A 13,131-nucleotide genomic window follows, 5' to 3' on the forward strand; every position below is an offset into this window, starting at 1 on the left:
GCCACTCTTATCTTTCCCCGCTTCATTCCACCCAGTCTCCCTCCCCCGTCCCTGCCCAAACGCGTGCCCCTCCGCCCCTCCTTTGGCCCCGGTGCCCAGCCCTGCTCTCCGCGCTCGGCCGGAGGGAGCCAGTCCGGAGACGGCTGCACCTGGCTGGAGAGGCTGGGCGGGCGGAGGGGTGGAGACCCGCGGGCGCCGGGAAGCCGGACCTGGAGCAGGAGCAGCTGCGAGCAAGAATGGAGTCTCCTAACAGCCTCTCGGGGCTGATGTGAAATTTGACCACCTGATTCCAGTTTTTTTCTTTTCCTTTTCTTTTTTGCATTTCCTTCCCTCGCCATCCGTCGTGTAGTGAATTGTTCAGTCTTGCTCCGTTTCGAGAGAGGAGATCATGATTGAGTGAAGCCACCCCGTCCGCAGCCAGGTAAGCGGTGCGCTGAGCTGATCGCAGGCGAGGAGCTGGCGTCCACCTGGGCGAGGCGTTCCGTGCTCTCGGGTCCCCTTTTCCCCGCGTCCCCTTCCCCAGCTCCGCCGTCGCCCCAGGCATCTCCACTCTCATGAGAAACATTGTACCCAAGTCAGCCGAAAGGCGAGGGAGAAGCCGGTTACATAACAGAAGGGGAATCTGTTTCATACGGTTTTCATTAGCGACTGAAACTCGCACGGGGGGCGGGGGGAGGAGGGGTCTGCATCCTTGGACTCGCAGAAACCCAGTCAGTTATTGCAGACATCATTTCAACATCCGCTGGCAAAGACGAAATGCACTGATTAACTGGCAGGGGCGGCTTGTGGTGTAGTCATTTACAGTTGGGAAAAGCCCATTGTCTTTGTGGAAGGCAGTCTTCTTGTTCTGCTTTGCATGGAGAGGAGACAACACGAGAGGGAGGAAAAGTGAGGGTTGGGGACAAACATGCGGAGAATGGGAAACAGAATACTGTAACTCCTAACTGTTCTCTATCCGTAAAACCGAAGATGTGATATGATGACTCAAAACAGTGAATAGGAAGATCTCCCTAGGAGTAAACTGAATTATTTTGTAATTGGAAGGGAAGAAAAGACGCTTTAGATAAAATGAGATGTGTGTGGCATATAGGGGACTGGGTGGCTGTGGATATTTGCTTCCCTGTGGATATATTTTCATTTTCATCAAGACATTAAGCTTGGATTAGTTTTTAAGTGAAATAACATCAGTATTCCCAAAACCCAATAAAAGCCCAGTGGATCCACAGGTACATCTGTTGTACTAGGTGCAATATGGAGAGATTCTCAGGGGAAAAATATATCTTAATAGAAACAGCCACAGAGATAGGGTGAGGTTAGTGGAAAAACAAAATACCAGAATTTTCCAAAGAATTCCGCCTCCAAAAAAAAAAAAAAAAAAAAAAAAAAGAGAAAAAAACAAAACAAAACACCACAACTCCAGTGTTTGGGAGTTGGAGATGTATTATATGTTTAGAGTGTTTCCCAACTGCTGTTATCCAAAGTCTGTCGGTCCCGGGGAGCCCCACGGTACCGGGGGCAATGCCACATCCTGCTAGCCCTGTTCCCTGCTTGCCTTTCTTTTGCTGAAAAAAAAACGGAGAAGGGTGATGTCCAGGAACTGCTTAGGGAGAAAAAAGGGCTTGCTACAGTCAGGGCTGAGCTAACTGAGCTTCGCCCATTTTGCCTGGAGAAAGAGAAAGAGCTCGAGTCTCCATGGCGACCCAGGTGGGAGGGAAGACCGCAGCTCCAGTTACAGGGGAAAAAAATTGGACAAAACTTTCCCGGCTCCAGGCAAGGGAATAAGCCAGCCGCGTGCCCTGTGGCGGGTCCCAGGGCATCAGTTGTGCCCAACTCCCTGACGGCGACGCTCGAGAGGGCGCCCAGAGCTGGTCGGTGTCCCTCAAACCTCCCGTAAGTTGCCCGGGGGCCGCCGAGGTGGTGGTTCCCGAGCGGGTTCCGGATTCAGCACCAAGGCCAGAGCCCAGGAGCCGCGGGTGCAGCCTCACCGGTCTGCAGCCCCCAGCGAACGGTACCCACTTCTTGGTCGCTGGAGGTCAATCACTTTCTATAAAGAAACGAGTCTTTGGCTCGTGCAGAAGCTGGATATCAAATTACCCACGGAATTACGTGAGGCAAAGAAGCTTGCAAATCATCCATTTTATGCATGGCGGTGCATCGGGGAAACTATTCAGAATCAAGAACACTGGGACAGGGAAAGACCTGAGCTGAACTGAGAGTGGAGACAGGATTCCGTCCTCAGGGGGAGAAAAAGGACGTGCACGCTCACAGACAGACACAGACAGACAGACAGACAGACACACACACACACACACACTCTCACACACACTGTGATCTGTCCCTGACGAGGGTTGCTAGTTTCAGCTGAGTCCCTTTGGCTTTCAAAAGCATGCATCCCTTGCCCTCTCATGCTTCTCTCTTTAACTTTTTGTTGGGCATAGATGGCAGAAGGGAGCTGTGGAAGCACCCTGGTCAGCGAGAGGCCAGCCAACCAAGTTCGCTTGTTCGTTCGTGCTTTCTTTTTTTTCTTTTTTCTTTTTTTTTTTTTTTGAGATGGAGTCTCACTCTGTCACCCAGGCTAGAGTGCGGTGGCTCTATCTTGGCTAACTGCAAACTCCGCCTCCTGGTTTCAAGCAATTCTCCTGCCTCAGCCTCCTGAGTAGCTGGGATTACAGGTGCGCACCACCACGCCCAGCTAACTTTTGTATTTTTAGTAGAGATGGGGTTTCACCATGTTGGTCAGGCTGGTCTCGAACTCCTGACCTTGTGATCCGCCTGCCTCAGCCTCCCAGAGTGCTGGGATTACAGGCGTGAGCCACCGTGTCCGGCCCAACCAAGTTCTTTCTAAGGGTCCTAGGACTCAAGAGGGTGGAGAAATAGTTTCCTCTCATTCTAGACCTGGAAGAAATCAAAACGACACTGGTGAGCTCCCAAAAAGGAGAGAGAGTGTGTTAGCAAGATGAGAGCCAGTGATCACATCTTCAAGCCTGTGTGTGAGCAAGGTGGCTACATTTCCTAGGTTGCAGGCATAAGAAACCAAGAAACCGAAAGGAGTCACTTCTCTTAATACAAACAAGGAAGAAACTGCAGGAGGGGAGGATTTATTACCATTCCAGTTCCATTTCAACATTTATACAGGGAAAACAGGTAAGTCCATCAAGCCCTCTGCTCTCACTTTACCGGAAGCTGGTCTTTGTCCTGCTCTCATCCTTTGTAGTAGGTCCCCCACCACACCACTGTACTGATATGAAGAGGAAAAATAATACAGGAAGGTGACAGTCATATTTTATATGGAATGCCTGTAAGATTGCCATCCAGGTGTTACAAGGTACAATTTGAATTGCAGAGTCCAGGCAAGGTTTGGCAACTGGTTGGAAATGTTGATAATTCTTCACCAGTATCCCTGGCTGCTTTCCTGTTTTGTGGATGCACTCGTGTATGAGGTCTTGAGCTGGTTCTGGTTTGTTATTTTTAATGGTAAACAAGATATGATCCTGGTTTTCCTTGCTGGGCTTTCCAAGTGTGACATGTTGTTTCTAAAGATATTGCATGCTGAGCACTCAGGATGTGGTTAAAGCCATGTGTTTATACCTTCCAGTCTTTTCAAATGATTGCTAGTGAAGACAGAGCAATCTATTTCAAACCTAAGCAAAAGGATGAGTTATTACACTATTTCTTACATTTCAGTTCCTGATAGGTATTGGCAAGTTTATCCGTAATTTAGTTGATGAAAGGGTTGCTACCTAAAGTAGACAGAAGAAGTGATGCATGGAGTATTAAACAAAGCAGCTGTTCCCTGGGATTTGTTCCATCTGATATTATCAGCAGAAGGGAAGTAGACATTCATTATGAGGATGAAGCTATACAAGAATATAGACTGTTAGATAAACAAAGTATTTCTGAGTTCTAAAGTTCAATTTCTCTTATAAATTAAAAAAGGGGGGTGGTGTCAATAATCTAGGTATATGAAATTACTCAGTCAATAATCTTTACTTCTGGTAGATTCCATGCTCACATATTCAGTTCTTATGCACCGAACTATGACTTGCTTTCTTCCTATTGATGAACAAAGTGTCACTATGCCCTTTGCAGTATATAGCATACTCAAAAATAATTGGTTTACTCATTTCAAATAAGATTTGTTAAGGAGAGCAAATTGTGAAAATTTGCCCCCATTTACTTGGTTGCATTTTGCTATTTTAAAAAAGTCATTTTGATACCTCATCTAGGTATTGCCTAAACAATAGTTACCTCATCTAGGTATTGTCTAAACATTGGTATGTAGTGTTTTCCTTTGTGTGACACAGGTCTTTATTTAATACAGAGGACTTACATGAACTGTTTCCCTTGAGAACATAGAAGGACTTTTAATTCAGTCTCGTATTTCTCCCTATCATCTCAGTCTACCTCTACTTTATAGGGGAAAAAAATTACAATAGTTATTTAAGAAGTGATAGAAAAAAATTCACTGGAGATTAAAAATAAAATACCCTTATGGAGTCTTAACCCCATTCACGGATTTTCGCAGGTAGAAAATGTGCTGTCCTCAAAGGTTTAGTGTTGACCATGTAAACCTTAATGAAAACAAGATAAACCTTCTTTATGGAAAGGCAGGCAGATAAGGTGAAGCTCTTCTCTTTTTCACCAGTTCTTCCTTTATCAAATGATATGTAGGTAATATGGAAATGGAAATGGACCAGAGATAGGCAGAGTAGGAGGAAGGAAGAAAGTGAGGGGAAAAGGCAGTTCCTTATTGCTACCAGCTTTAAAGTGATAATACTTTTCAAAGTAAGGTTGGTTTTTCTAAGTTCATTGTATTAGAACTTTAAGTTTGGTGGAATTAAGATGTTTAGATTCAGTTAATTTGGATGTATAGCTTATTGAGATGGCATTTATTGTTTCTTCACTTTATCTTCAATAATTGACATTTAAGTACCAAAAGACAATTGCTTCATTCTGGAGTTTTACAAAATTATTAAATTTGGTAATACCAGTAAGGGGGAAATTGGCAGTTAAGTTGAAAAATCATCAAAACACTTTTGTTGAATTAGAGTTTTCTTTTTAATTGTAGTAAAAGTGTTTGGAGAGATAGAAAAATAAAATGTAGCTGTTTAGGATAAAAATACATTTTAAAATGCATTTTAAATAATTATTTCTAGAAATAATTAGGCTCCAGTAAAAAGAAGAGATAATCACAATTGCAGTTAATGCTCTAATGGTATTCTGAATTTCCTCTGGCAAAGGACTAGAATATACATATACTTGCTATCATTTTAATAACTTTAAATAATAGTGAATTTATTTTTCTCAAAGAGCAGTCTCATCATTAAAAGAATAGTCTGTATCCTCTCTAAACTGTAGCTTTGATCTAACCACACCTGCTAATCAATTGGAAATATTCATTTATTTATTTGTTACCAAATTGAATTATTGTTTACACAAACCTCAGAGAATGATTTTGTGCAGGGTGCAATGTTCGAATCGTCATTCAGATCTGTATTTTATCTGGAATGCAGTAAGGCCATCGATCAATTTTCCCAATTACAATGTGTAAAATTAATCCTAAATTTTAACCAAGTGACTTTTTAATTTATGTCTATACAAATGTATCCAAGTCAGATTAAACCCATTCTTTCCTTGAGTCTCATGTTTCTCATTTTTTTCTGTATGGCTGTGCTTAGGACCAGGAATCATACAGTACTGGTGATTCTTTTAGTGAATAGATTTTGGCTAACATGCATCACTGATCTTATTCCCAGTCACAGAGATGTGGTTTCCGACATGAAATCCTTATAAAAGGAACCAGAAAGTGCATCGGTAGCTAAAAAGATCTATGTCCTTGCCAACAACTGTTCTGGTGGACTAAATCTGAAGGTAGTATATGCAATGTGAGAGACATATCTATAAATTAAGTTTAAATACTGTGGCAGTTTCCTCTTTAAACTTACAGACATCTACTTTTTTCTTATCCATTGATTTTTTTAGTGATGCTCTAAATTCCTCTTGTATCATCTAGCAAGAACTTGTGCAAGTTTGACAACATGCTTGGTAGGCCGTATTGCTCCGTGATTAAGACCACAGGCTCTGATGTTTCTCGCTAACTGAATCTGCATCAAGGTCTAGGTGTATCTGTCAGTATTTGCTAAGTTTGGTGCAGTAACAGCAACCCCAGCATCTCAGTGGCTTACAAAACAAACGGGTATTATTCCCTGGAGCTCTGTGCCTCTGCTGATCAGCTGTGGCTCTGCCCCCTGTGTCTTCTTCATTCTGGAATTCAAGATCAAGAACCGATCTGGTCTGGAATGCTCCATCCCAGTATCAAAGGAAAAGGAGACTCCCAAGTTAAGCAATGGCCCTTAACATTCCTGCTCACATATGGCACAAGTTATCCACTCACATTCCATTGGTCAGACAATTCACATGTCACACCAGTGCCAATGATCAGTGGGAAGGAGATGTATATTTCTCCCACAGTGAAGCACTGAAAGCCATGCAGCAACAGGTGGAGGTACCTAATCTTTCAGGGAGGGAAGAGAACAATTGGAGGCAATTATGTAATCCACTATGCTAACTGTGTGACCTTAATCAACTTTATGCCTTGGTTTCCCTATCATAAAATAATAACAAGAAGAGTAACAGTAGGCCGGGCACGGTGGCTCAAGCCTGTAATCCCAGCACTTTGGGAGGCCGAGACGGGTGGATCACGAGGTCAGGAGATCAAGACCATCCTGGCTAACACGGTGAAACCCCGTCTCTACTAAAAAATACAAAAAACTAGCTGGGCATGGTGGCGGGTGCCTGTAGTCCCAGCTACTCACGAGGCTGAGGCAGGAGAATGGTGTGAACCTGGGAGGCGGAGCTTGCAGTGAGCTGAGATCCGGCCATTGCACTCCAGCCTGGGCGACAGAGCAAGACTCCGTCTCAAAAAAAAAAAAAAAAAAGAGTAATAGTAAACAATAAGAGTAACATAATATTTTATGTTATCATAAAATAATAACAATAAGAGAATAGTAACAATAAGAGTGACATTTCATAACAATAGAAATGTTATAAGGATTGACGTGATAATGTAAATAAAGTTCTTAGCACACACCAGGAGCAGTGGCTTATGCCCATAATCCCAGCACTTTGGGAGGCCAAGGTGGGTGAATCACTTGAGGCCAGGAGATAACTTGAGACCAGCCTGGCCAATGTGACAAAACCCCATCTCTACTAAAAATACAAAAATCAGCCAGGTGTGGTGGCGCATGCCTATAGTCCCAGCTACTCAGGAGGCTGAGGCACAAGAATTGCTTGAACCTGGGAGGCAGATGTTGCAGTGAGCTGAGATCCACACCACTGCACTCCAGACTCCGTCTCCAAAAAAAAGTTCTTAGTACAATGTCCAGCACAAAGTAGGCACTTTATAAATAGCAGATGTTGTTATTCATTTATTGCAATGTGGCAATAACTTCAGTTCTTGATGAGTGTGTATACTATATTAATTAGAAAGCTCTTGAAACAGAAAATTTCTAAATCTCACTAATTTAGCAAAATAGAAGAGTTCTGTCATTCACATAAATCTAATTTGTTGATGCCATACAAGGACCCAGGCTGTGGACACTTTGTCGTCTTTAGCACGTGGCTTCTAATATCTCCTGAGTGGTGATATCCAACTAGCAGACAAGGAAAGAGGGAGAGTAGATGATTATGTGGAAGATTTTAATGATCCGGGCCTGGAAGTAATGTATATCACTCCTATTCATATTCTATGGTCATACCCTAACTGCAAGAGTAGCTGCAAATTGTAGTTCAGCTCTATATCCAGGAGGAGGGGAAACTGGTAGGGTGAACACACTGGAGTCTTTGGTATGCATGCCCAATATAAATGTCTGGCAACAAAGAAATACAGCTAATGTAAATCAGGAATATAGTAAGGCAGAGGAAATGATTTGTCCCCGTGGTGAAAAGATTCCTGGTAGAGATAATATTTCCTGGTGCCCTTGAATCATTCTTTAGTGGTGTATTTTTTAAAACAAATTAATTGGGATATTTTGACTTTTGGAGTAGGTGTAGATGGTTCTTAACAAAAGAGATGCAAATATATATTGTTTGATTTCTGTTAGCTGATCTGTTAAAGTAGACACAAAGGAGAAAATCCAACTTCACAACCCATGCTCAAAAGCAATGTTCTAATGCTGACAATTACACCCACACTGTGTCTAAGAATGCTGAAGAATTAGATGCTGTCTTCTAATATCTGGCACTTGCTGTTGACTAGCAATTTGCATTTTGTTTTAAATCACATAAATGTCTATAGGTTAGACACATGCTGTAAGTTTAGGTTGAATTAATCTACTAATAGTCATTGTTCTCCTGAAAATAGACCATGTAATTTGTAAGTAGTGTTTGAGAACCTCTGCTTCCCTCAAGAAGAAGAGTTGGAAACTAACTTCCATACCTTTTCACTAGAAGCAAAAGAACGGCTTTAATGCCAAACTTACAACCTGGAAAAGAGAAATGTCAGGGAGAAATGTATGAGAAGACTATGAGAGGAAGAACCAGAAGAAACAGGGTGGTGATCCATAATGCTTCTAGTTCTCTTACATCTTTTCCATTTCCCTAACTCAGATATCACAGCCACCTACACTCATGCAGGGGAAAACATTAGGAAACTGAAATAGTAAATACCAGTAATGCATGTTAATCCTTCCATGGGGCAGTAATACCGGATTAGAAAACTCTTGACTTCTTCAAATATCTTGCCATTCCAAAGTAAATAATGTCTCCTAGTGGAACTTCTGTTTAATGAAGAGAATGTTTTTGAGGAGAGGATTTATTTCATTGCCACATTCAATCATTTCAATTTAAAAGGGATGTAATCCAACAATCTATGTGCAGAAGGGAATAGGCAGGACAGTAGGTGAGTCCAAACTGTGTAATATTAGAGTAGATGAAAGAATTAGGGGAGTTTTCCCTGGAGAATATGTGGAGGAGGAGCCATGATAGTTGTTTTCAGGCATCTTGCTGTTTGAAGATGAAGGAAAGATTATAATTGTTCTGCCGGGCTCTCAGGGATAAAAGTGGGGCCCAGCAGTAGAAGCTACAAAGTGACATATTTTGGTTCAACATAAGAAAGCATTTTCAGTAGTCAGAGCGGGACAGAGGGAATATGATCTGTCTTCTCTGCGTTTTCACAGTTCTGAATTCTTTGTCACTAGAACATAAAGAAGCTGAGAAAGCTAGGAACTGGGGTTGGAGTTCACGTATTTCAAAGTCTCTGCCAACACGGAGCACTTCTAATGGCTGTGAGAGAAACAGTGCCCTTCAGCATCAGTCAGCAAATCAGACTGGACCTCACCACTCTCTGGGGCCATTGCTTTGACTTAGGGAGCCATCATTTCTCTATAAAAGAAATGAATCGGCCGGGCGCGGTGGCTCAAGCCTGTAATCCCAGCACTTTGGGAGGCCGAGACGGGCGGATCACGAGGTCAGGAGATCGAGACTATCCTGGCTAACATGGTGAAACCCCGTCTCTACTAAAAAAAATACAAAAACTAGCTGGGCGAGGTGGCGGGCGCCTGTAGTCCAGCTACTCGGGAGGCTGAGGCAGGAGAATGGCGTAAACCCGGGAGGCGGAGCTTGCAGTGAGCTGAGATCCGGCCACTGCACTCCAGCCTGGGCGACAGAGCGAGACTCCATCTCAAAAAAAAAAAAAAAAAAAAAAAAAAAAATGAATCACATTTAACCAAAAATGACATCTCAGTCCCTACACGAACCTTGTGGTCTATGAGAGTGGGTCTGGAATGCAGTGATCACATGACCAAGAAGAGGCAGGGTACAGGACCCACTGCTCACGGAAAAGCTTTACCCTTGCTTTATGTTGTCAACAAGCTACCTTCAGTCAAAAGACAGGGAATGAAATCTCTCTTTGGAGGCTTTTGCATCACCTTACAGTCTTTTCAGAGCCAAGACTCTATGACGAGTTAGGCAGAGCACACTTCAGATTCTTAGACGTCTCTAACATGTAAAATATAGTGCTACTAACATGTAATTCCTACTCTCAAGAAATCCAGTTTCAATAATGGCAAAGAAGGGGTAGATTCCTTCCTCTTCAGCTGTCTCCCAAGGTCTCCCACTGAATACCCTAAACATATTCACGCTCTTGAATTTTCATTAGCCCTTCTGGGGTGGCTAGGCCCACAGCAGTAAAGCATATAAAGAGAGGGCAGAAAGAGGAGGGCAAATAAAGAACCTATGACATTATGTGTTGCCATAAGAGGGATTCTTTCATTGGAAGAAAGGCCAAATTAGGCGGTGGCCCTTTTTTTTTTTTTTTTTTATCAGCACTCAAGGAGTGTTGGGCCCAAGCCCACACTTCACATGTCACCTTGACTGACCACAGGTGGTGTCTCTGTGGGCAAAAGGAGGCATCAGAGCTGATGAAAATCAGCTGAGGTCAGTGGTTCCCAAAGTGTGTCCTTGAACCAGCAGCAGTATCACCAGGAAGCTGGCTACAAATGCAAATTCTCAAACCTACCCCCAATCTACTGGATCAGGAACCCTGAGGACAGGGCCAATCATCTGCCCATCCCCTCCAGGGATTCTGACGCACTGTAAAGGGTGGCTTAGGTGTCCCTCAGATCTGCTTTAAGGAGGAACCCAGACACAATGCCCCTTCTCACAGCCTTCTTCCCACAATAAAGACCTCTGAGTGCATGCTCATGCAAGAGCCATGCAGAGTCGCAACTAGAGATGGAATGCCAGAATGCCCACTGCCAAGGCAGATTTAACCTGGACTCAATGTCTAGGCGCAGGGGAAAAGCAAAAACAAAAAGCTTTTGGTCCATCAGAAAAAATATGCATGATCACACTAAGTTGCAAAGATTATGAGCACAAAGCAAGGACTGGATTCTCTGTTATGCAGGTTATTTAAATAAACTGCTTAGTATTTTGGAATTATAGTTAATCCATCCTGAAGTTTCTTTGTTCTTTTCAAAATTAGTAGTCTCATTTATTATCCTTTAAATAAAAGACACTATCAGTGAATAAGAATGTTGTACTCTTGAGAAAACCCATATTAAGAAAATTGAATAGAGGGCTTATCACAGCAGACCTTCATGCAGTCAAGTGAGGAATAATTATATAACATTTACTTTCATTCAAAACATCTCCTAACCACCTTCATATTGCCAGAAACTGGCCTTTCATAGCTATGTCCAGAATTGTCTTAGCTTCTTGGGTTAGTCAGTCAACAAATCTCTGCTAAGTACCTACTATCTAAAGAAGACAAGGGGACATAGGAAAAAAAAAAGTCCTGATTTCACTTCCCAGAGGCCTTAAACTTAGAAAATGAGAGTATTGATGAAACAATAATGTACACAAAGAAGCATAGCATTACATGAGAGAATGGTACTGGACTTTAAGTGAGGGAGGAGAACATTAATAAGGGCTGGTATCTGCAGAAAACATCCAGGGATGTGGGGAAATGTGAAGGAGTCTTGGAAGAAGAGTAGTGTTTTGTTGCTTAGTAAGGTTTTCCCAGGAGAAAGGAGGGCTTTCCAAAGAGGAACCCACCTATAGGTTGGTGCAAAAGTAGTTGTGGTTTTGCCATTACCCATATATGGGGCATGTTGGCAATGAGGATTGATCAGGCAGGGGTATGGTCTACCACACCATGGAAATCAGAGCGCCGCACATTGGCATGGTACGTGAGCTCATAGCTCTTGGAGAAGCGACTGCTTTGATTGGGGGCAAGTGGGAGGAAATACAGGGATTTAAATCTGGCCGTCATGAGCAAGACAGGGTTAAATACTGGGATTAGGACACACAGCTAGGACACTGATGAGAAGGCAAGAAACCCTAAGCATGTGCAAAGCAGTAAACAAGTAATAGAAAAATGGATCCGCTTTAGTGTCATCAGTAGTGCTGAGAGCAGATAATCACTCATGAGCCGAGAGAGCAGGCTGATGATGGATTCTGCCCAAAGAAAGCTCTCACACCACGCTGCATGGGCCAGAGGGAGCGCACGTGGCTGCAGTCCAGGCGCAGAGTGTTGAGGTTGTTCCAGTGAATAAATAGCGGTGCTGAGCAGAGAGCTAGGTGAGCCGCTGCAGCAGCCAGATAGGGCTGTGGTGTATTGTCACTTTCACGTGCAAGGTTTTGGCTGGCAGAGTTTAAGAGCATGTTTTTGGGGATTTGCTGTGAATGGGAAATGTGTTAATCCTGAATATGATGGGACCATTTTATTTTGTGATCTGGAGCAGAGAGTAGACAAGACTCCTCTTTTTCTCATGTGCAAAAACAATGTTACTTGATGTTCATCTCCTAGTCATTCAGTCATATCTGTCAAACTACAAACCTTCTCTCTGCCCATGAAGTAAAACTCACTTATGCTTTGATAGAAGTCACTGGGAATTTAGCCTGGCTCCCAAGCAGCATGAATGGAGACCCCATGAAAACAAGGAGTCTATGGTAAAAATATAAAATGGGGTTTACGTGGAACCCACCTTAGTCTGCAAATAATCTTTATGGCACAGCCCACTACTTCAGTATAGTGATAAGTGTGGGTCAGTCTAGAACTTCCAAGTAAGTGAAGATAATTTTTTCAAGACCACAAAATCATACCAAAAAAAAAAAAAAAAAGAACAAAAATACCTTGCTGTAATGAACTTTATTTTTCAGGGAAATTGTTGATTTGGCTGGCACCACTGAGATAGTCTTCTCTATTCCTGTCATGTGCATAAGTGGAGTTTATTTTAAGTTAGCAAGGCTGAGTCTTTTGTGAGATTCAGCTCTCATGGGAAGTACAAAGTGGTTATCTTGGCCACTGGGATAATAGCTAGAACATGGGATCCTGCATCAGGAGGTATATTTCACCTGAAAATCCCTGGGTTATAAATCACCCAAACAATACTGAAGTCATTCACAATAGCCCACCCACAAAGAGTGTGAAACCTGGACTTTAGAGCAGCTGATAGAAGGGATGACATTGTGGTTTCAGCAACCCAAAAAACTGTTGTGGGATGGGAGAATTTAATTAAAACCCACCAGCCATTTTCAAATACACCCCCAATATTTTCATTGCATTAATAAGGTTTTCTTAAAATGATCAGTTATTCAACAATACTGGATTTTTTTTGGTACTCTCAACCA

The 13,131-nt window shown here is 42.8% G+C and overlaps 1 protein-coding gene across 1 annotated transcript in view; it reads left to right on the forward strand.

Annotated features, from left to right (window-relative positions):
• Positions 1-324: 324 nt before the first annotated feature.
• Positions 325-13,131, forward strand: part of KCNJ6 (potassium inwardly rectifying channel subfamily J member 6) — a 318,296-nt gene continuing 305,489 nt past the window's right edge. Inside the window, exon 1 of the mRNA XM_050784623.1 lies at positions 325-421. The gene's annotated coding sequence lies outside the window, so the exon portion shown is untranslated. The remainder of the gene's footprint in view (positions 422-13,131) is intronic.

Source organism: Macaca thibetana, chromosome 3, assembly GCF_024542745.1.
Source record: "Macaca thibetana thibetana isolate TM-01 chromosome 3, ASM2454274v1, whole genome shotgun sequence".
Taxonomy (NCBI): domain Eukaryota; kingdom Metazoa; phylum Chordata; class Mammalia; order Primates; family Cercopithecidae; genus Macaca; species Macaca thibetana.